The following is a 23,155-nucleotide window of genomic DNA, read 5'->3' on the forward strand; positions in this document are numbered from 1 at the left end:
TAAACACATGCTCAGAGGACATTCTAGTTGAAGCAACTTCTCCTTGAGACTCTTTTCCCAGATGAATCTACTTTATGTCAAGTTAGCAACCTTGGGTCACAGGTATTTTTATTTTTGTTTACTGAAAGATGCATACCTATATAACTTTTCTATATAACATGAAATGTTTGTATATATCCATGCTTCCATAGCATTTATGGCCTACAAAATATTATGTAAGAAGAAAATTAATAATAAGAAAATATAAGCAGTGAAAGGATGGTATTTTAAGTGTAGAAGCTACTAATATAAATTTCTAAATAATATTATGTTATAGCTATTATTATAACATAATTTACTGAACAGATATACCCATTTTCTTTTAATAAGGTAAAACATTTTCTTTCATCTATTATTATGAAAATTTAATATGTAGGACATATTGATCATACATTAAAATCTATTTTTCTCAATATTCTCATGTATTGTGGTATATGAATATTTAGTCTTTTTGGTAATGGAGTTTTTCAACGATTATAATTTAACTAAAGTGTTCCCTTAAGAAAATGTATCACATTTTCTGATCAAAGATGTTTATTATTTATAGCCTTAGAAGGAGGGTGCAAAGTCACAGAATAATTACATGTATTTATACCTCTGAAAATAACTAATTTAGAATTTGATCTGTAAGATCGCACTGTAGCTCTGTGCTACATCACATTGAGATGCTCTATAGATGAATGTGCACTCAAACATACTTATTGCTGAATGCCACCTTCACGTAGTCAAGGTCATTTGCAAGATATGTGGAAGACGCTGCTTTACCACCAGCTACAGAAGTCAAATGAATGCCTGCAGGATTTCAAAAATTGGGCAAGAAAATTACTGGTAAAGACATACACTTTGGGATTTATATATAGTAAAGAAATATATAAGACAATAGACTACACATCTATGTGTGCATATATATAAAAATACCAAATTACAAAGATTTGTTTATCATTTTATTGCAATTTTCTGGTAGGAAGTATACTACAGGTTCTGTTTTTTAATTATTTAGAATCATTATAGGTAATTTACAATATATTATATAATATTTTCACATGTGCAAATGTAACTATTAGTGTTCTTTGGAGAAGAATGAGGACTAAGAGACCGTCAAATTCCCCTTTATTTAATTATCATTAAAGATTATTGACTATTTTATTAGAGAGTGAAAGAATGCATCATTTAAAATAATTAAGAGATACATAGAATATTTTTCCTCTCCTCAGCCCAGTAGACTCCATTAATATGTAAGACCATGTTCTCAAAGCAAAGGTGGGGCCAGGGAATCCTCTCCTCCAAGCATTGTTGAGAAAATATAACAATATAAGCATTATTCCATTTTACCTTGATATAAGGCCTACAAAAAGAGCACCAAATTCATGTTTTTCTTTATTATTGACCATGGTGGGAAGTTCAAAATATAATTCCTATCTTAAAATCACTTTCATTTTTTACAGATTGCAACATGCATTAGATGAGTATTGAACTGTAACTGAAGACAATTCTAATGTACCTGCCATGTGGTAACTGATACTGGGACAGACTCCAGTTCATTTAACCTCGTCTGGATAAGTTTAAAACATGGCAAAATCCCAGAAAACTTATAGCCATTAAGGGCTGTGTTTCAAAATACAACCAAACAAAAGCAGAAAAATTGGTCCCTTTCTACAGTTTATAGTCAACATATTAAGATAAATGTATCAATTATTAATTTTAAATTCAGAATATTGATACCTTGTTTGTTATTGTTTTCTATTCAATATAGCTTGAAAGTAGAGGTTGCATGATTACACCTGTGTGAAGTAGTTGAGATATATGAATATTATGCTCCTGTGCATGGGGAGCACATGACCAGAATACTGCAGCTTGCTATCACTTTTCCAGACACATTGCCTTTTCTAGATTTATTTTATTTTTCATATTAGTTTAACTAAAATGTGATTACTTTACTTATTCTCTTCCTTCTACTCACCCAACCTGATTATCCCATGTTGCCTCACTCCAGTCTTTCCTATCCACCACCTTATGTCCTCAAATTGATGGCCTCTTTTCCTTTGCTTATCACTGAATTTCATTGTAAAATTATTCACTGGAAACTTTAGCATGATAATTTGATGTAGAAAGAAGCACCGAGATCTTGTGCCTAATGTCACTATTTCAAATAATTTGACAACTACAGGACAGAAACTAGGACAATAAGGATGTTCTTTAATACAAGAAACATGTTTCCAAGTTTGTGGAAAGCTTCATTCTTACAACTAAGAACTCAGTGATGAAAATAAAGTGTTTTTAGAGAAGACAGTGGTGGTGCAGAGAACAGAGATTATGTCTAAATACTAACCAGAGAGTTTCATATTTACTTGTGGCCTTGAAATACAAACAATCTAAAAATGAACATATAACCCATGTTAGCAATGCATATTGTATTGAGTGAGGAAAGTGATGGTCCTATTTAAAGCAAATATCCAAGTAAATACTCTCCAATTTTCTTATATTTTATAAGAAAAATTAAGACTTCACACTAAGTAAAAGAAATATGACCAGTAACTATTTTTCTATACATCCATATAGATGGGTAGATAGACAGACACATAGATATTTTGACAGATAATTAGATTGATAGTTAATAAATCATTAATAGATAGGTGTTAGATGATAGAGATATGTAGAAAGAAAGATGATAGAAAGATATATATATATACATATATATATATAGATGATTGATAGACAGACAGACACATAGGAAGATAGAAAGGAAGTTTAACCCTTAAAGACGATCCATATCCTTACCATTTGGTAGAACTTTTGCCATGGCACAGCTACTATTATTTGAAAAGGCTTCTAGAAAATTGAGTAATTTTTTCCCCATCATATCTTCATTCTCTATCCAATAAGAGTTGCACTGTAGATAATAAGAGTTCCAAGACACACTGACTTTTGTTTAATGAGATACATTTGCTTCTCATCTGTTATATGAATAAGAGATTTATCATAGCAGTCTCTTTGATTCTGAGCAAAATCATCTAGGCTCGTTTTAGAGATAAGAAATGCTTTTATAAGAAAGAAAACTGTCAAATCAGAGGTTAGTGTGGATTCCTTCCTTGGGGAGTCCGAGAGTTGTATTGTGCACACAAATTTTGTAAAGTGGGAGCAAAGGAAGGACACTCTTTTAAATACAAAATAAACACTTTGCAGAAATTGTTTGTTCCTTGTCTATGTCTAATACTGAAATAGACTTAAAACATAAAGATAAAATTAATGTTCATAATATAATGAACCCCAATTATTGTATTATAATTTATTTTTCCTAAGGAAAATGGATTTAATATTTTTTAAGATCTATGTCTTTGTGGATCCTACTGCCTGAATAATTTACAGAGTCAAAAGGTATTTCTCAAAAGCCTGGGGCCTGAGAAATGAAAGATCAAAGTGTTGGCAGTTTTTTTGTCTGGGAGGACTCAATCTTTGTTAAGATGGAGCCTTGAAAACAGTATCCTAACAAAGAGAGAAACTATGCATTCTCAGAAAGGAGGGATAAAGGTGTGAACTTGCACCAATTATTTTATTAGAGTTCCTGATATTATAAAATAAAATGAAAATAGTCATATAGGAGATACATGAGGATGCCACCACCTACCATCGTGATGTTTCCACCCCTTGAGGATATCTATCTCCTTGACCAAGTTAGCTTTAATTGTCCACTTGATATACTCTAGAATCTTATGACAGTAAAGTCTTGGATGAGCAACTGACTAGAGCAGATAGTCCTATGAGCATGTTCATGGAGGTTGTCATGATTATTAACTTATGAAGGAAGGGCAGTCCACAGGGGAAATTGCCACTTCCTGGGAAAGGGGTCCTGAGTTGTATTTAAAAAGCTAGATATGCATGAGTCTCTGTGTTAGTCAAAGGCCAAGTCAACATTCTCACTTCTTCATGGTCCCTGCCTTGACTTTCCCTAGTGATGGAGCTTGATTCAAAAATATAAACCCAGTTAACCCTTTAGTTCCCAAATTTCAAAGTGGTCAAAGTATTTTATTACAGAAAGGAAAGGAACTAGAGTCTGATTCATATATTATCATATACTTCTTTTTTGGAAAGATGCACTGAAGTAATAAAACCTTATGTTTTAATAAAGTTGCATAAGCTGTGTTTATTAGTGACTTAGAGCAAAGTAGTATAAGTATACAAGAAAATAGAATAACTTTAGTATCTTGGATAAATTTGAAATTTACAGTAAAAGCACTAATAGCTATATGTGTTTATGAATATACATAACACTATTTTGCTCACTTGTATTAGCAAAAAGTAGCACTGCATGTTTGTGAACAATGTAAAAGGTAAAAAATTTGCTTGACAACTATAATGGTAGAAATCCTGGGTTCTTGTACTGGGACAAAGTAAAAACACTGGATATTGTTTGTTTAAATGACATGGATATGTAGAGATGAGAAGTCCTACAGACCTGTTTGCTGTTTCCAAGATGGTCAGATTCAGCAAACAGTAATCAACTTTTATGCAAAGCCTCGTTTTCAGTTTATGCTTTACAGTCTCCAGTTTCTCTCTGCCTTTCAATAGCAGATAAACGGAAGAAGCAATGTGTATTTCACAAATGTTTTCCCTTGGATCTCTAATAAGGTGACTCTTTTCAAAATAATGTAAGCCAAAGCAGTTCTTAGTTAGAGAATTCTCATGTAATTAAAGCCTCCAGCTGCACACATTTTTTTAATACCATAGTCAACAGTATAATTGACACATGCAATTCTGGATCACACTTCAGATTTGAAATTATTTTACCCTGCTGAAGTGTGTTTAAGTGCACTAACCAGATATGCTTTCAGTAATTCAGCTTTTAATGACTATCCTTCACTTCAGAGCTACCTTTGATGTTAAAATAGTCCAAGAAATAATGTAATTTTCCCACATGCTGGTTGGGTTACAGTCAGAACTTTCTTAAATATTTCATGTTAGAACTCTCCCTGACCCCTACCACTGTGAGAATGTGAGGAGATTTTCCTAACAATAATTTTATATCTTGTAGTTCATTGAATTAACTGGAATGATCAGGACCTCAACTGAAATTGATTGCTGAACCTAAAATAAGATCAAAGCAATGAATCAAAAGAGTACAGCAGATGTAAAAATACAAATTATAACTATAAGTTCAGAATAATTAATATTTGTAAAATTGCAGTGCTGAAGACCTTAGAAAGTGTAAAACTCACCACATTAATATGTAAAATTTAAATAGGTCTCTGGACCCAGAAAAGACTCCTAATTTCTTCTTATTAGCTGTGAAACCAAAAGGCACAGTACCACTGAGCCTTATTAACTATCAAAGAATCTAATTTCTCTGCACATTTCATCAATTGCATTACATTTCTTACCACTAACTGTTGAATGTTCCACCACATACAACATTCAAGCAATTCCAGTCACCACTATAACAACTGTATCAAGGCTTTACACTGTCTTTGCTTATCTCCTGTTGTTTTGGTTTGCTTGTTTGTTTTGTTTAGTTTTGTTTTTTGTATACAACTATGCCAAACAATGTCAAACAGGAATTTGACTTTATACTTAATAATTATTTGCTGAGATCCACTTGTTTTTCAAAGGAGTTTCCACATTGGGATATACATGAAGGAGTCAGTTACCTTTGTCTCCAGAAGTCCAAAATGTGAGGAGAGTTTGATAGACAGTTACTGTGTGTAAAGTAAAACATAGATGCTAAAGAACAGTACTCATAACAATATGGAGTTAGAATCATGGCTTTCTTTTACTTGAGACAGAAAGAAAACATTTCAGAATGGCAGCAATATATGAATTGGGTTTTGGAGAATAAAGGAGGCATTGCCAAGGAAGAATTTGTGTGGAAGAAAGCTCAGTCAAGAACAGGGACAATACTGAAAGCTACATTATTAGACTGGAAAGGATGGGAATTCCTAATCCTATGAAGATTTTTTTTGTTCATGCTCAATTTTCTCTGAGTCACAATGCTTCTAAAAACTATTGTGTATCCAAAATCTACCTTTTAGGGGAGATCATAATGTGAGGACAATGGTACTTCTTTTGTGTTCTTTAATATTTTTAATCTCATTGGTGTTAACAGTAAGTGAAAATCTATTTGTGCAACACTTGGTCATAAGGGCATTTTCCAGGCTAACAGTCAATATCTTTGTTATTTTATGACTAATAACAATTAGTTAATAAAGGGCACAAAACATTAGAATTTTTCCAACTTTAATGATTTTAATAATGTAAAATACCTTCTATTATAAAATGTATGTATTGTTTCTAGTATTAAGGTTTTAAATTAAACTATTTTCTGTTTAGTAAAGTAATTATTACAAGTCAATCCTTTTTACAAAATAAGAAAAAAAGAACAATATTCTTCCAACAAATAGAAAGTAAAGATCTGAATTTGAAGAGATGGCTCTTTTCTCTGAAAGGATGAAAGACTGAGTATGAGTCCACAGCATCCTTATATAAAGCCGTGAATAGCATTCTGTGCTTCTAAACCCTACACAGGTTGATATGCAGGTAGTAAAGACTGGTAGATCCACAGCCAGCCTAGCAGAAATGATGACCTGGTGGTTCATTGAAAGACACTGAATTAAGAGAATAAGTTGAATGAGCTTCACAGTAAGATAGTAAGATATCTGTCATTCTGCTCTGGCTCTTCCTGGCTGAGCACAGGCTTGCAAGCTCACACTCAAATGTGGATCTACAAATATTTTGTCATAGGAAGATAAAGGATAAAGGTAAAAGAGTAGTCAATTTCAAACTTTCCTAATACAAATGAGAAAGGAGGATATTATACATAGCGTAATTCCACCCCCCACAAACAAAGACAAGTTGTATATTATTCCTGGTGAACTATATTCTTAGAGCTGAAAAGTCACACAGACAGAAGATATTTGACTGTCCAGTGCTAATGGGGGTTGAGGAGGGGATAGGTAGCCATTGGCCAGTGAATAGCAAGTTTCAGTTTGAGATGATGAAGCTTTCTGGAGCTGTACAGTGCTGACAGTCAAGTAACTATGTGAATGTAACTAAAATCACTGTACTATATAAGTAAAAACTTAAATGAAAGTATAACTTTCTGGAATATACATAAAACTATAAATTATTATATGAATGAGGTGTCAGACTACATAATAAAACAATATATGTAAATTCTCTAGTGTGGATCTGCGTATCTATATTTAGGTACAAAGGTAAAGATGACTGGACATAAGCTATTAAAGTAGAAAAGGAACCCACAAGCAGGGAAAGTTGAGGAAGTAGGGAAAGGCTACATATCACAAGGGACATGATTGGACATAAAATATGAGTGGGGAGCATAGCATAACAGTATGGAGGGAAAGCAAAACAGACACAAGAAAGTGTTAAAAGAATCAATGCAATTATATGTAGTTGGAAAAGATCATAATTAAACATCATATTGCATGTGTTAATGAGTTATTTTGGTTTTTTTTGTTTGTTTGTTTTTGTTTTTAACCAGAGCCTTCCTAGGTGCTAGTAGCACACAACCCTTAGGGACATGTCTTCTACATTTTTAATGCTGTCACCCTTTAATACAGTTCTTCATACTTTGTTGTCCCCCAACCATTAAATTATTTTTATATATACTTCATAAATGTAGTTTTGCTACTTCTATGAATCATAATGTGAATATCTGTGTTTTCCTGCAATCTTAGGTGACCTCTGTGAAGAGGGTTGTTGAGCCACATAAAGGATCATAACTCACAGGTTAAAAACTTCTACCTTAGGAGATTGCCATTCCAGAAGCCTTTTGTGAGCAGTGGATTTGGAGTCTGTATGTATGCCACAGATGTGTGCATTCACAGATAGAAACACCAAATTTCCAGCTCTATCCTGGACATCCAATAGAACTACAAACTGGCCTGTCTGCCAATTTCTATTGGATGCTTTGAGACAGAGCTCCCTGCTGATCCTGGAGCCAGACTGGAGGCCATCAAGGTTCAGAAATTCACCTGTCTCAGTCCCCATAGCACTGGGGTTGCAGTCAGTCACAGGTGGCCAGTCCTGATTCTTGGTTTTTAGTTTTTTTTTTTTTTTTCTTTGACTGTAGGTATGAGGACACTAATGACATTCTGCTATAATCATGTCGATTCCTTCTCAACCATCATCAGGGAGGATATCTCCCATAGCAGATGTGAACTAATATAGACACCCACAGACAGAAATTGTGCAACATAGAGAGATTTAGGAACACTCGGCTCTAAAAGGGGATGTTTCCTTCTAATCTCTATCTTCAGGGTTCGGAGAAACCCATAAAAGAGGAGGCAGAAGAAATATAAGAACCAAAGAAGATGGAAGACACCAAATAAAGAAGTCCTCTGTCTTAGTTTAGTTTTTCATTGCTGTGACAAAATACCAAGAACAATAAGCACATTGGGAAGCAAAGTATTTGGCTTACATTTCCAAAATAACTAATTGTCCACTTTAGTGCCTGTAGAGGGAGACTTTTCTTTGTCTAGTTTGGGTCCCACTGGACATTTTCTTCCCATCTACTGTGTCCCCTCAGTCATTTATAAAATAACCACTCTGGGGTTTGATATTTATAATTTTTTGACAAATGACTTAGGCTTCTTGTTGGCTAACTCTCTCATAAATCAACTCATTTTTATTAATCTATGTATTGTCACATGGCCTCATTTGAGAACTCAATGAGGTCTGGAATACCAATCTGTGGCAGGCCAAGCAAGCTGTATCAAGGTTGGGCATGGCATCCCACCATAGGGAATGGGCTCCAAAAGTCAGTTCATGTACCCAGAATAAGTCCTGGTCCCAATACCAATTTCCCCCCAAATAGATCAGGCCAAATAACTGTTGCCTACATTCAGAAAGTCTGCTTCATTCTCATACAGGTTCTGCAGCTGTCAGTACGTAGTACATGAGCTCCTACTAGCTTGGGTCTGCTATCTCTGGAGATTTCCCCATCTTGACCAACCTGCCCCCTTTTCCTATGATCCCTTCCCTCCTCTCTTCACCTGAACTACAGGAGCTTAGCCCAGTTCTTGGCTGTAATTCATTCTATCTGCTTCCATCATTTCCTGGATGGTTTAATGGTGAGAATTAGGGTAGTCACTAATCTGATTAATGAGGCAGGCACCTTCTCCACTATTACTAGCTAGGGTCATCCTTGTGCATTCCTGGGAACTTCCCTAGCACCGGGCTTCTCCCTAATTTCATACTGGCTCCCTCTATAAAGATATCTCTTCCATTGCTCTAAACAAACAAACAAAACAAAACAAACAAACAAAAAACCTTTGAGTACTATCACAATAAATAAATTATTGCTGTTTGAGGAAGAGGTGTGTTTGGTCTGATTGAACAGTATACAGTTTCCAATGTTAGCTTCACATGGTACTGTGTATATATGTATGCTTTCATGTACAAATAAAAAGTAAAAACTAATAGAAGGTAAAGTGCAATATTTCATATATTTTTTTAGTCTTCAAGAAATAGTAGGTTGTGAGATTTAGCCAATCATTGAGCCAATTTTATAGCATGAACACAATTGTTTTACAAAACTTTTAAGGGCTAGGTTGACATTCTAAATTCACACTTCACCTATAAATACATGGAATGTACATTTTGTTTCATGTCACATTGGTTAGACTTCAAAATCAGGTAATTTTATAAGCCTTCTTTGCTTGATGTACAAATATTAATTGAATATAACAAGTGTTAATGGTCACAGATCAAATTTATTTTTTCATTGTTATACTGAAATGCTGTAGGTAAAGTGTAGGATAACAATGCAATCTCTGATCCTATTCATAAAAAGGTGCTGAACAATGAATTACTAATTAATGCTTTCAAAATTATTTTGGAGTAACTGATTTCTATTCAGGTAATTTCACCCAGTTTTGTTGATATGACAGGTAATAAGTAGATCCCTACTGTAGTGCCCACAAAGAGAATTAGCTCAATAGAATGTATTTTACATCTGTCTCATGCAGAATACTCTTCATTATCAGGCTGTCTCACAACCATGTCTGCCCAGATGTGAGCTGAACAAAAATGACACAAATAGCCTTGTCAAACATGACAAAGAAAGGCTCATGAGGCCTCAGTCTTACTCAAAAAACTATGCATGACTGAGGAAAGCTGGGAAAAGAACAGATGTCCTTCTTAAAGAGAAGCACAATTTGTGTGGTCCAGTGCCAAATGGTCACCCCTGACCACATACATATAGATTTAATTATATGACTGCAAAAGTCATGTTTATGAATATATATATATATGTATATGTATATATGCATATACATATATGAATGCAATAACAGTTAGCTTAAAAAAAGATTCAAAGGTAAAGAGAAGGAGGGCATATGGGAGAGTTTAGAGAGAAAAAGAAAGAAAGTTGTAATTACAGTGTAACCTGAAAATTTTTAAATGAATTTTCTAATCAAGAGAAATATTGCGTTCACATCTCTATATTTGTAGCACAATTTTGTTCTTTTTTTAAATATTGTTTTTTCTACCACAAAAGAAAATCAGTCAACATTATTAACAAAATTTTAATGCCCTTTTTTATGTTAAAGTGTAAAAATTCTTAGCTAAAAATGAAAATTCAAAGTGAATTATGAAACAGCAGAGATTAAACTTAGGATTTGGTTTTAAACAGAAAACACTAACACTGTAGCTAATGCTTCTGATTAGAAAGAAGTACTGGTGTAAAGAACCTTGAGATAAACATAGGTCAAGCAACAGTTTGAACATGCTGAATCTGTATAACTCCACCAAGCAACAGACAAGCTATTACAAAGTTATTGTTTCAGTATATAAGCCTATTATGTTCTGTAAAAGAAGATACTGACATTTTGTGGCATTGGTTAAAAAGATTAACAGTTCATAAAGAAGAGTACCAACTGTGTCAAATTAAATAGATTAAAATATGAAGGCTTAATGTTCTCCATGCCCTCTACTGTAAGTGCACATACAGTGAGTTTAAGTGGCCCTGCAAGCTCTGTTGGTAATGTACTAACATGCTAGTTTGAAGAAACAATTTACTTCTCTGGTACCTGGTAATAAACTATGGGAATTTATTTTTACCTAAGCCACTAATATGTATGTGTGGAGGAGGTGAAACAGTGAAGATTACTATATTTAGAAGAATGATTACTTTCTTTTTAGATGGTCAGGCCATGGCACATTTTAACAGGTAACTATGAAAGTATTTAATTAATATACCTGAAGTATTTATGTTCATTTCTTTTGTGTGTATATGTCTTGTATTTATGTATGTGTGCGGGCACAGAGAAGGCAGAGGAAAGCTTTCTCCAGTCAAATCTTTCCTTCCACTATATAGGGTCTGACAATCAATCCACCTCAGTCTGTCAGACTGCAGGCAAACACCTTAGTCATTGAACCATCTCATTGACTAGCAGTTAAAATAAATTGAACCTTTGAACACGTAAGTGTTTTTAAAATTTATCATTAATCCTAATACCATTTCTCCTTCCTTTTCCTTTTTTTTTTTTTTTTAATTTTCTTTTATTTGGTCACATATTTTCATTGGAAATTATCTCCTTTTCCATGAACACAAATTCACAGAATTATAAGTAGTTTCATCTGTTCCAGCAACATTTTAGCACAAGTGACTGAAAACATACTGCCACTAATATCAGATCCAGATTTTTGTCATGAATATTAAGCAATATAATGCTTTAAGGATTATATATCATAATTTGCTACATATAGGAACTATTCATTTAAAAATAATAATGCTTATGGCAATAGTAGTAATCTATATCCTCCTCTCCCATATACACTCACATGACATTGAGAAAACAATTTGACATATTTTCTGGGCTCTAGAAAATATACCTCACCTTGCTCAGTTGTTTTTCTGTGCCACAGCAATGACAATCTTTCATTTTAAGTGACCTTTATTTTTCTCTTCTAACATGACAAAACTTGTCAGTATGTTTTACTTTCTGTATAAGAAAAACACACTATCTCAAAAAACTTGCCCACCTGCCCTGGTGAACAAAGAAAGCATGTTGTATTCCAGCCTCCCAGGAAAAGATGGTAAGCATCTGACCTACAATTGTATCTAGTCTCTGTTTATACTTGTGCATTTCTACCTTGTAAGGAATAGGGTTTTTTCTGCCTGCCACTGAGTCTTGTCCCACTGCCGCGCCAGCCCCAAATAATACACAGAGACTCTGTATTTGATACAATACTGCCTTAATTATTAACCCATTTCTATGTATTTCCACATGGTCTTACCAAGAGCGGAGGAATGGCGGTTCTGTTCTCTCCAGGCTCTCCATCCTGACTCCTCCTTACTACTTCCTCTTTCCTCCTTGTCTCCTAGTCCCTCCTATCTTCCTTTCCTATTGGCCAACAGTGCTTTATTCATTAACCAGCATGAGAAACATTTACAGAAGGACATCTCCCATCATCTCCTCTTTTCTGTCTAAAATAAAAGAAGGGATTTAACCTTAACATAGCAATATACATATATGTATATGTATATATATATGTATATTATATATATATATGTATATAACACAACAGTTATCAAGTAAGAATCACAGTTAACAATATTTAGTCCATTAACATTTAGCAAGATTAAAAGAAACTATTCTATCATCTATCCTATATTTGTATGTCAAACATCTATGTAACTTATCTTTACTCCTAACTAAGGAAAACTATAAACATAACTATCTGTCTTCAACTCCATCAAAGACCACAGAAGGATAATATATAAACTCTAGAAATGACAGGGACATCTCGCCTTGTCAGTCACCTGAAGTTCTTCTGTAATCTTCCATCTTCAGCCCATAGGCCATAGTGTGTCTAGCAGACTCTTCAGCAAAGCAGGAAATTTTAAACTGTCTTCTTGTGTTGGCAGTTTGTCAGTCACTTTCCTCTGTGTCCTCAAGACTATATGGCAGATTCTTCCATGAAGCAGGAACTCTGTAGCAATGTCCATTTTGAATCAGCAGTCACATTTCTATGTGTCCTGCATGTCCAATTTATACAGCATAAAGTCAAACAGTCCAGACAAGAGCAGTATCTTGTCTACATGGCTAGTCTAGCCATATTGGAGGCAAACTCCATAACACGTTTCTTCAATGTCCATCTTCCTTTCTGTCACAGGTGTTGTTGCTAGGAGCATTTATGTCTCACTGTCAAGAAAAACCCTAAATCATTTTAAATGCCATATTCTGTAGGTCTTTGAAAGGTTTGAAGAATTCCTATCTATCTCAAATACATCTCTATATCTCTAGAAAACCTAACTCACCTAGCTATAAGTTTTTACTATTATAGGTAACTATCTAAAATCTGTACTAAATTATAAATTACATTTTTAAATGAGCTATATAAACATAATACCTAAACAATAGGAGAAATATACATATCACAAAATTGACCTTAAATTGTATCAATACATGAATATCCATTACAAAACAAAGTATTCATATCTATACCATAATTCCCTTTTTACATTTAAAAAGAATATTGGTTGCGATCATTAACCATTTAAAACCAACCCCATTTAAATGAAAACAAACATTTATAAACAATATTTGGGAATTTGGGTGTCGTTCTTTCCAAACTACTTCCTGCTGGTAAAGGGCACTGTCATGGGGGAATCCTAAGAAGACGCAGAAATCCTGGTTGTAGTCTGCAAGGCTGCTTTGTCCAAGCTGTTTTGAATGTCAGATCACCAGCAACTCTGTTTCACGGGGTCTGGCTTGATCAAACCACATTAGTCTGAAAGGAATCCACAGATTTTATTTTCTGTGGAAACAAAAATAGAAATCCCTTTCCCCAGTAACTTGTCCTTGAACTTAAATTATGGAGTCAAAGCATTTTTAAAATAAATTTAATTAATCCAGCAGTATTTCCTTTAACAGTTGTTTCCTCAGCTGTCAAACAATATAAAGACAATATAATGCCATACAGTACACATATTTTCTCTGAGGTTTTCATTTTTATGTGGCTTTATTATTACACCCTTTTTTCTATTTTTTTCATTTTTTTGAGACAGAGTGTCTCTGTGTAACTTTTATCTGTCCTGGAATTCACTCTGCATACCAGGTTTACTTTGAAATCACAAGAGATCTGCTTGCCTCTGTCTCAGAGTGCTGGGATTAAAGGCGTATGCCACCACACCCAGCTCCTCACTCTCTTTTCAAAACCATTTTATTTCTTTTCTCTCCCAAGCCTACGTATATTTTTAAAAACACTGTAAACCTTTAGAGGTTTTTCTTAATATGAATCTGTCTTTACTGTAAATCTTTATCTTTTTCTGGCCATGAGTGATGGGAGATGTCATTCTGTATATGTTTCTCATACTGGTTAATAATAAAGCACTGTTGGCCAATAGGAAAGGAAGATAGGAGGGACTAGGAGACAAGGAGGAAATAGGAAGTAGTAAGGAGGAGTCAAGATGGAGAGTCTGGAGAGAGCTGGACGCCAGCCGCCTCCCCGGTAAGAGAAGGCCATGTGAAAATGCATAGATCAGCAGAAATGGGTTACTACTTAAGAGCTAGCCAATAAGAAACTAGTACGTGGCCAACAGTATAATATCAAATACCCAGTTTCTGTGCTTTATTTGGGGCTGGCGCAGCAGCAGAACAAGACCAAGCGGCAGGCGGAAAAACCGAACTCCTTACACATGAGTCTTTTATCTGGTAAACAACAACATTGCTAAAATGAAATTCATAGTTGTTTCTGCAGCAGTTTATCAAACATGGCAGCTGCTATTTTACTGCCAGCAGTGAGAGCTGTGCTTACTGCCTTGGTCTGCACTGCCATCCAGCCCCATGTTGCTGGCTTGGAGATGTGGTCACTGCTATTGCATGCTCTCATACACACCAATAAATTGTTAGTAGTGCTTCTTAAAAGCCGTGCAGTTTTTTGCCGCTTATGCTGAGTCAGGAGCCTTCCCTTAAAGGAGCCGCACAAATGTCGGCTTGTCTCTAGCAAAGCAGAGTTCAACAGAGAAAAATGCTGATACCAAGAAACCTTGCTTGTCTCTGCTGTTTTGTTTCTAAAACCCTTTTTAAAGTTTTTGTTAAATTTTAAGTAGAAGTTTTTATTAGCCACGTGGGCACCATTTGTAAGGAGTACAGGTTTTTCCTGCCGGCCGCCTAGTCTTGTCCCGCTGCTGTGCCAGCCCCAAATAATACACAGAGACTCTGTATTTGATACAATGCTGTTGGCCTGGTTACTTGTTTCTTATCGGCTAGGTCTGCCTTAATTATTAACCCATTTCTCTGTATTTCCACGTGGTCTTTGCCAAGAGCGGAGGAATGGCGGTTCTGTTCTCTCCAGGCTCTCCATCCTGACTCCTCCTTACTACTTCCTCTTTCCTCCTTGTCTCCTAGTCCCTCCTATCTTCCTTTCCTATTGGCCAACAGTGCTTTATTCATTAACCAGCATGAGAAACATTTACAGAAGGACATCTCCCATCACTACCTAATTCAGGAGTTCTTCATATTTGGTACAAGAATGCTTTATCTAACACAACTAGCAAAGGTCACACTTCTATTATGTTGGATAACATATTTGTATATCTTAATAAGATTTGATATTTGATATCAAGTAGCCATGACATGAACTACTCAAAGGGGTAAGTAATAAAGGTTAGGAAGTGAATTACATTAACCAAGAAAGCATATTGACCCAATTTTATTACACAAATGATTTTAATATCAAAACAAGAAATACAAGAGTCAGAGGAAGACTCAGACTATATTTTGGGAATAATTTCATTGTCACATTCCCAGGGTGGCAACAAACCTATAAAAAACTAGAGGAGTTTAAACTTCCCACAAGAACACAAGGGACAACTCAACCCATACTTTTTTTTTTTTTTTGACAGTTTATTGTACTGCTTTATTTATTTTATAACATAATGAGATAACACCATTTTCTTTAACAGTTACAGAAGCCACTAAAAAATGAAACGTTAGTGTAGCCATTGTGGAAAAATCATGCTAGATCCTTTAAAAAAGAAAAACCAGACAAGTCTATTATTCAGCCATAACACTGCATTATACTTACATAGAGAACATGACACCAGAAAGTAGAAGTCTGAAAACTGAAGTCATTGCAAACACTGTTCCTAATAGCCAAGATATGGACTCAGCCTAAGTGTTTATTAGTGGTTGAATAGAATAGATTAGTAAAACATAGCAAACAAGCATTGTGAAATACCTTCGATACACAAAAAAACAACAGAAAATTTTGTCTGTGTCAATGTGGATGGGGCAAGGGAAGATTGTGTTGCATAGAATAGTTCAAGAAAAAAAAAGATCAAAGGGTCCTTTCTGATGAACATAAACAATAAATCTCTTAAAGGCAGACTGGAATAATGGCTATCAGAGACTGGGGAAATGTGAGTCATACTGAATACAGGATGGGTAACATGGACAATGAGGGGGGACATAAGTTCCAGAGTACCAATAGTTACAAAGATTCCTAGAAAGTAGCTGTTAACAGGGATGTGGAATGTTTCCCACACAAAGAAATGATAAATGTCAGAGTTAACAGATACACTAATTAACTTGATCTAATAATTACATGTTAAATATGTGTCCTGAGATATTACATTAAACTTAATATATGTACAAAGTTATATTAAGTATTTAAACATTTAAAAGATAGTAGATGATTATAAAAAAGCTAGATAAAATATTAGAAAATTAATAACACATGAAAGATTATATATGGTGAGTGATTTGCAAATGACTTTGAAAGATGTTTTTATTATCATAGAATTACTGTGCTTCATGCTATCATATTATAATAAATAACTGAAATCTAAAGAATTTCTTTGTACTGGTGAACTTGTAAATTTATGTATTCCAAAGCAGAACAGACTTATCATAGCAGTTTTCAAATAATTGATCTTTCAGAATGTCTCATATCAAAAAATTACTAATAATTTAACATTTTAAAACCATATTTCTTTTCATACAGTATGCATTTTAGCTTTCACTTTGAAAAACTGTAAAAGGTAATATTTTTATAGATGCTACTATAAAAATTAAAGTGCCAGTTTTTCATTATAAGATGTACAATGCTGCTAGTTTATTTAAAAGCATTGATATTTTTACAATTATGTTAAGAAGTGACATGTATTGCATTAAAAAAAACATGTGCAAGTATGAGTAATGACTGTGATTTGTAAAATCTGGTTTTTGAAATTGCATTTGTGAAAATCATATTTGGAATTAACCAGCACCTGCATAAAACTACAACTATTAATATTAGTATCTACATTAAATATTATTATATTTTAATACTTTCAAAGACAAGTGTGAATATTTCTTCACAAAAGTTCTCAATTGTTTGAAATTATTTCAAAGAGAATCCTATGTCTCTTTCTCCTTGATGGATCATAAACAGTTATCTATGTGATAATTACTGAGAATCAGTGTTACAGTGACCCTGTATGGTGCTGTCCGAGGAAGGCCCAGAATGGAAGGTTAGAATAGAAAGAGATGATTGGTGAGTGTGTGTGTGTGTGTGTGTGTGTGTGTGTGTGTTATTTGAAACAGGGTCATACACTATAGCCCAGGCTGGAGTAGAGCCTGCAGACATCCTTTTACTTCAATCCCTCAAGTGCTAAGAATACATGTGTGATCTAACACATCCAGCTTTGCTATCAACTCTAAAAATTATTCTTTACAATTATGTCAGTTAAGACTTAATTATAAACTTATCTTATGTGAGAAGTAAAAATACTAATTAGTAGTATATTATAGAAGCATCCAAAAGACAGATTTATGGAAAAAACCTGGTAGGCATTTACCCAAATGATCCACATCCATGCAACAAAGACATGTGCTCAATTATGTTCATAGCAGCATTATTTGTAATAGCAAGAACCTGGAAGCAACCTAGATGCCCCTCAACTGCAGAATGGATAAAGAAGATATGGCACATCTACACAATGGAATACTACTCTGCAAGAAAAAATAATGGAATCTTGAAATTCGCAGGCAAGTGGGTGGCACTTGAAGAAACCATCCTGAATGAGGATAACCCAGTCACAAAAAGAGGAACATGGTATGTAATCACTCATATATGGACTTTAGACCTAGAGCCTATAATTCACACCACCAGAGGAACTAGGATACAAGGTGTATTCTAAGATATTCATGTAAAGTCCCTCACAGAAGAGGGAAAGGACAAGTGCCCCAGAGCACATGGGAAATGGAGAGAGCAGTGAATGGAGAGAGAAGAAGGAGAAAGAGAAGGGGAGGAGAGGAAAGCACATGCCACTAGGAAGATTGAGTCAGAGTAGGATTAGAAGACAGGAGAGAGAGAGAAAGAAAGAGAGAGAAAGAGAGAACAGAAAAAGAAGGAGCCATTATTGGTTTGAAGAGAAAACTGAACCTAAAGAAAGGTCTAGAGACCTACAAGACTGCCGCCAACTAACAATTTGAGCAACAGTGGAAAGGCTACCATAAATGCCCTTCCCGGATAGTGAGATGAACAACTAACTTATCCTCCATCATGGAGCCTGTTAGGATCTAGCAGCCAGCTGAACCCCGCCCCAATGATGGGCAGGATGCTCATGGCAGTGTCATCGTTTTACCTGGCAGCTCAAGCTTTACCTGGCTGCCAGAGGACTCATTTATGCATGCTCAAGCCTCCCCTTTTAAAGAAAGTGCCCCACAACCCCCCCCCCTCTCCTGCTTTGGTTTGGCCACCAGCTACTCCCTCTTTCCCTTTTCTCAATAAACTCCATGTGGGCGCTGAATCTCATGTTTGTGATTTATAGGCATTAGTTGCATCAAAAGAACAATATTGGTGAGGTGACTCAGATCAGGCTCTCCTCGAGTACTCCTCGAGTGCCTATTGTTGGATGGCCAGCCTGAGGTATTCGGGGACCCTGATTATGAACCACCTCCCTTCACCTGTTTCACTGGAAAATACCATCCCACACCGGCTACAGTTCGGTAAGGTACACTTTTCCATTATTACTTGTTTCCTTAGGGTCTGGTGCATTTCCCACTGGTGAGTTAAGATTCTGGCTTGAAGCCCTCCTGCCTTCGGACTGCTCAATCCTTATTGGACACTTTGCCCTTGGCCACATTCTTGGGCTGATGAATTCCAAAGATGATTGGCCTGTTTTTACTTCACCCATGGGAAATAAACCAGCCTATATATCACCCTAGAAAATAATTCAAATTGGCCGTGTAACGGCTCTCTAGATCTGATATTTTACTGGATCCTTCAAATTATTGCCAGGGAACAGGTAGATGGAAGGAGTTTTTTCTACCTCTCTGTTAAATAATCTCCCCCTAAATTTGTTTCTGTTCTCTTCCCGCCATGCTAAAACTCTCCTCCCCGCCACAGCTGCAGCCTTTCTCAGGGCAGTGGGCTGGGCTGAGGCAGCATCTACTCAAGTTTTTCATTCTTCCCCACGATCGAGGCTTTCAGATTTTGTGCCCTAGCACCACTCATGCTGACTGGTGCATTCATTTCTCAGACCCCCGAGGGGTCTCTCAGGTTTTATACCCTAGCACTGCCCTTAGACTGGTACATACATTGCTCAGGCCTATGGTGGTCTTTTTGGATGTAGTACCCCTTGGACTCCAGTGTCCTGTTAGTTTCACAAATCCTTCTGCCTCACTCATGGAGAGAAAAAAGCCAACAAAATTATATCTCAAAACTTTATGATTTCTGCCAGCTGTTGGGGATATGTTCATGGCAGCCGCCATCTTGACCATGTGGCCTAGCCTCACCCCCCATGGTTCTTCCCTCTGCTACATCAGCCACCGAGGCAGAGGGAGTCTAGCCAGCTTCTGCCACCAGCAGAACCTGTAATTCATTTACCTTTTGCTTTTATTCTTTGTCTCTAATTTCTGCTTTCACTGACTATGTCACACATAGCTTCACACTCTAGTCCTTCTCATTTTTACCCAGTCCTGTGTAATATATCTGTACATTTGATTTAAATTTAACTTTATGTAAATTTAAGCTAACTTCATACAACTTAAATTCAACTGTACTAAGTCTCAAATATTTCTAAATTGTTATGTGCCTTTTAATGGTGGTAAACGTTTAAGGTTCAAGCTAACAAAATATTTATGCCACCCAGTCTTTCCTGTAAGCTCTTTATTAAGGTTAAGTCTCTATTATCAAAGGGAGTTTTTCTCTACCTCTTTGTTCTCTGCGGGTATAAGTCTAACCTACTAAGTTAAAACCAGTTACAGTCAGGCTGCAGGGCCCTGAGTAAAACATCCCTCCACAGCTTGGATCCAGTTTTTCCAAACAGATTAATTAAAGGGATATTTTGTATACTAAGATATGCTATACAGTCGGACATCCCTCAAATGCTCAGAGATCTAGAGAATATGGCATTTAAAATGTTTCATTAAAAAGCTTTTATAACAGAGAGACAGGCCAGCTGCTGGCACCACCCATTTCCTCCAAGAAGACTGATGGACACTGAAAGAAGCTCCACCCACAAAAGTGGCAACGCTAGCCACTGAGCAATCCTGCCTTTCCTCTCAACTGCTGCAAAGGGCTCTAAGGACCATGAACAAGAAGGCAGTGGAATCAACTTTCTCCACGTTGCTTGGGCCAATGGTAGGTAAGTCTTCCAAAAGCTCCTAATCCACAGGTCTCGTGCCATCAGCAGAAGGCAGATGTCCTTAAAGCCTCTGACTTAACAACTGTGGAGGACTTGGGGTTGCTCTCCATGCTGCCAGCTAGTAAGTCTCTGTTACTCTCTAATCATTCAGGTAAAATTTTATCCTTCTCAAGAACTCTGATGCTTTTGACAACTGGTAGCTTTGTCAGCTTAGAACAGCAGCCAAGGCTCCAATTGTTACAGAACAGATTTCAAAAATGGGTATTTTAAGGTTGCTACTGTTTATAGTATTAACATTAATCAATAAAGTTTTATCAGTATTAAACACCACACTATGCCACTATATGATCATAACTGTAACTATAACCTTACAATTAATGGGCATTTCATTGTGCTAAAAATCTGCCAGTTGTATGTGTTAATTCTTTCAGCCAAATCATTTCTAACATGAGTATACTGCTAATGTCTCTCAATATTTATGTTTTCACAAACTCAAAGGATTCTTTTCAGTTCCAGGGAGCTGAATTGGATCCATTTACAGGTCAGACTCACTCCAAATAAATATTACTCAACTTTTTCCTGGCCTTGGGACTTCCTTCCCTTGTCCCGGGACCCCCTTGGAAGCCCCTCCCCCACCTCACACTTCTTCCATTAAATACTAAGACATAAGAAAAAAAAAAAAACCTAACCTGGTCCTCTGTTCTGCTAACATCTTGCCAGGTCTCAAAGAGATGCCAGAGCTCCATACTGTCAGGACTGCTAAAAATAACCAACTACCAGGACGTGGCAGCACCCCAGCCTTCTTGGATCCCCCAAAGACAATCTATGCCCCCAATTCAGCAGGAAGCAGTCTTCGGAACTCAACGTCCTTATTCCCTAACCTGCCACGCCCAACCCCCACCTTTTTAATAACAATAAGAGGTGGGAATGTTAGGAACTAGCAGCCAGCTGACCCCAGCCCTGAGGATGGGCAGGACACTCATGGCAGTGTCAACACTATGTCACCTTTATCTGGCTGCTCAAGCTTTACCTGGCTGCCAGAGGACTCAGTTATGCATGCTCAAGCCTCCCTTTTTAAAGCAAGTGCCCCACACCCCTCTCTCTCTCCTTTCAGTTGGCCACCAGCTACCCCCTCTTTCTCTCCCTTCTCTCAATAAACTCCACTTGGGCATTGAGTCTCCTGTGTTTGTGTTTCTTAGGCATTAGCTGCTCAGCAAAAGAACAACAGAGCCCTCACCTAGTACCTGTTGGAAACAGAAGCAAATACTCATACCTAACACTGAGTTGAACTAGAATCCAGATGCAGAGGGAGAGAACAAGACCAGGTTGCAGAAACATGTAGAGACAGCTGACCTGAACCAGGAGGAGCTAAGGGGCCCCCAGACTGATAGCTGGGAATCCAGCCTGGCACTGACTCAGGCCCCCCTGAATATGGGTCTCAGCCAGAAGGACTGATCAGTCTAAGCGACCTCAGACAGTGGAAACAGGATGTATTCCTGGTGCACAAAAGGACCTTGTGGACACATCGCCCATGGAGGGATACTGCCTTAACCTAGAGACAGGAGAGAATTCCTAGTCTCTACTTCAAATGACTTGACAGATCTACATGACCCCACCTGAATGGCATTGCCCTACTTGTGGAATTGGGATGGGGGGATGGGAGGGGAGGGTGGTCAGGGTGCATGTGATGGGGCAGAGAGGGTAAGAGGGAGGGAGGAAGGCAAGGAGGGAGAGGGAACTGGGATCGACATGTAAAATAACAAATAAATAAATAAATAATTGGAAGAAATACAGGAAAAGAAAAAAAATTTTTAGGTCCAACATAAAAATCTAACCAGATGATACAGGTTTAATATTTAACAAAAATCCTCTCACTACCTTCAAAATTAGCCAATTAGACAGTTACTTATTATTGTATCAACCGAATCATTCCCTATATTCTAAAAAAAAAAAAAAAAAAAAAAAAACACTCTGGAGAGGGAGAGTATTATTGGTTAAATATTTTTGATCCATTAATTCAAATGTCCCTTCAAGCAGATGATTTCAATACATATCATTCTATCACTTTTAGAATACACTATCCATAGTTCTAGAAATAAGAAAGAAAAAGATTTTCTACTCATTGAAAACATTCAAGGTAAATATATATATATATGTATATATATATATACATATATATATATTATGATTCTTTATTGAGTTTACATTTTAATGATGTACACTTTGAAACAATTTTAAGTATTAAATACTATCACATATGCATTTCTATTCGAATCAAAAATCCAGATTAATAATATTTGAAAGAACCTGTTTGTGCAATATTCCCTGTGAGGAACATTGCAACTGTCTTTCTGAAGCAAGATCCATACTGATGCAGACATTCACATCCTTGGTGTTAACTGACACGGTTTCAGGTCGATAGGCCTCTGTGTGTCTCACATGAAGCAAGAGTTAAATTTTATCCTCAGAGTACATTTCCAATTTAATCTCCAGAACATTGCAAACTAAGATCAAGTAGGTTTG

This window comes from Phodopus roborovskii, unplaced genomic scaffold (assembly GCF_943737965.1).
Source record: "Phodopus roborovskii unplaced genomic scaffold, PHOROB, whole genome shotgun sequence".
NCBI lineage: Eukaryota > Metazoa > Chordata > Mammalia > Rodentia > Cricetidae > Phodopus > Phodopus roborovskii.